Here is a 2,910-nt window from a genome sequence, read left to right as displayed (position 1 = left end):
CAGGGAACGTTCTCATAACTTTTGCTAACGTTCTGTCAAGAACAAACTTTCTTCCAGTAACATTAATAGAACATTTGTTCAGTGTTATCTGTTCTTCAATAATTTTCTCAAAAGGTTAGCACAAAAATGTTATTTATAAATTATTTTTCTTAGAACATCAATCTTGGAACATAGTTAAAACATTTAGAATGAAAACTAACCTCAAAATAAATAATGTTTTGTTTGCTCTTTTTTAAAAGAATATCCTTGGAACTTGGGAACGATTTGTAGCCTGTCCCAAAGTTATTGATCCTAACTTTTCTCTTTAATTTATGTAAAAAGGTTATGCAAGTGTTAGAATGAAACACTTTCAAAACAGTAGTTGTGAAAACACCACATATTGTCATTAGTATTTTATGAATATTTGCATAATGTTGGCAGAAAACATTCTTTGAACATCATTATTCAATTGTCCTTTAAATATTAAGGATCACTAACTTTATGGCTAAAAATGGCTTAAGGTTGGATGGTACACTGCAAAATCCCTTGTTTCATGAACACTGCTCAGTGGTCATATGTGTCCACAGTACAGTGTTGAACTGAAGAATTGTTGGAGTTTATTAGATAATTAAGGGAAAGAGGAACAAATATTTGAAGTCACCATTGTGGTGATCAGTGTTTCCTGTAGTTGGGCTCTTTACTCTTGTTTGTTTTGTTAGATTTTCTCTGGCTGCTTGAATAGTGTGTTCATAAAGCATGTTTACTGCATCAGAGGAAGTCGAGACAGAATAACATCAGGTGATGTTGACTGTTAATTAATGTCATTGTGAAGTGGTCTCTTTCACTGTTCACATCTGAAATCTAATCACTGATCAGAAGTGTGTTTTATTATTAATTTGTTTAAATATTGTGCTACTGACCATGTGATATTATTGTGAAAATCGGACTTTCTAAAACATTTTGCGAGCAAGAAGGTAATATATGTCATACACTCACAGACATCAACTATCATCATATGAAACACAACAATGGTGACATGCTTCATGCAGCATACAAAACTCATTCATGGCTTCCATCATGTATTGCAGCATGAATAAATTATGCAGCTGAATTCTTTTACTATTTAGATTTGAATATTTTTTGATTGTCACCATTGTTGAGGTTTGTATGAGTGTTGATGTATGATGAATCTCATCTTTTGCTCAAGAGATTGTGATGTTTTTGGAAGATCTCACACAGATCTCTTCAGTGTTACAAGTGATCTTTCTGTTATTATAATGGCTGAGTTTATTACCTTTTTTTATTCATTAATGCTTCAAAGTCATCATTATTTAAACCAATCATGAAACGACAGAAAAAGCATTAAAAGAGTCATTAAAACAGACATGTAAATCTGCTTTTTCATCTTTCTCTTTCTTTAGCAATGCGCAAATGTTCACTGAAAACGCGTGCAATTGCTGAAAGAGAAGTTAACAAAAGTTAAGGGTCAAGAGCCCAACTAAAAGCAAACACTGATTACCATCATGGTGACTTCAAAAGAAACATTTTCAATAATACATCAACATCTAAACATCTGTTTATCTCAATAAGAACTTCTGTAGACAGATGACAAAAATCTGGTAAATCTGGTTAGTAATAAGTCAATGTAATGCTGTTTATGGAGTTGTTTAATCCTCTGCTGAGATCTTGAGAGATTTAATGTCTTTTATCTTCAGTTGATTTCATCTAAGGCTGTGGCTGAAAGTCAGTTGTAGTTTCTTGTTTCTTGTTCTTGTTGTTTCTCTTTCCTTCAGTGATTCTGCTTATTAAAAGCAGGTGTTCAAATGTTTCAGGAACACCAAATAACATTCTATTAACATCAAGGAAGCTGGACATTTTTATGTTCTTGGAATGTTACAAATCAATGTTCCTATAATGTTGAGTTGTTAGTAAAAATTAAGTTGAAGGAATGTTTCAGGAACATCCTACTAACCTTCCAGTAACGTTCCAGTAACATCAAGAAAACTGGACATTTTAATGTTTCCATAACCATAACGGAACGTTTGGAAAACATTCTTAGAACAAAAATTTCTTTGCTGGGGAGCCCCTCCCGACCTCTCGATAATTTTTAAACATCGGGGAGTCGGCCTGATTTTGACCAGTGTATAGGGTGTCCCCCATTGCCAAATCATACACAACTACATCATATATGCTAGATCTATGAATATTATTATAGCCCAGTGGCTGCAACCTAACAGCGTGTGCGTACACATACACACACACACACGCACAAACACAAAAACATAATTGTATATGTGGTTTACGGGGACTCTCCATAGACGTAATGTTTTTTATACTGTACAAACTGTATATTGTGTCCCCCTACACTACCCCTACCCCTAAACCTACCATCACAAAACATTCTGCATTTTTTTAATTTCAAGAAAACACCGTTTAGTATGTTTTTTTTAAGCCATTGGTTTACAAGGACACAGGAAGTGTCCTCATAAACCATGTTTACGTTGTAATACCCATGTCATTATACACATTTGTGTCCTCATAAACCATGTATACAAGAACACACACTCAAACACACACACACACACACACACACACACACACACACACTCTTGTTGTTTTTGTTGAAGGGAATGGCTGTGCTGTTCTCTGCTTTTCACCAAATAATTTGCACAATAGTCTTTTTATTTTCTTCTGTTTTTCTATCTAGACTTATACTGTATAGCAGCAACACTGAAAGCTACTGTATAGTAGTCTCCGTGTTTAATGCAATTGCCACCGGCTCGCCGTGCAGTACAGTAGTGCCGTGTACTTTTACCGTTTTCTGTAACTTATCAGAAAATTTGTATTTGTACAGCTGACACTTTGAGATTAATCCCTTTGAAGGTTTTGTGACACTGTGTGAATTTGTAAAACATATTTACAAAAAAAAAA

Source organism: Ctenopharyngodon idella, chromosome 1 (genome assembly GCF_019924925.1).
Source record: "Ctenopharyngodon idella isolate HZGC_01 chromosome 1, HZGC01, whole genome shotgun sequence".
Lineage (NCBI taxonomy): Eukaryota > Metazoa > Chordata > Actinopteri > Cypriniformes > Xenocyprididae > Ctenopharyngodon > Ctenopharyngodon idella.
This window is presented reverse-complemented; position numbering follows the sequence as displayed.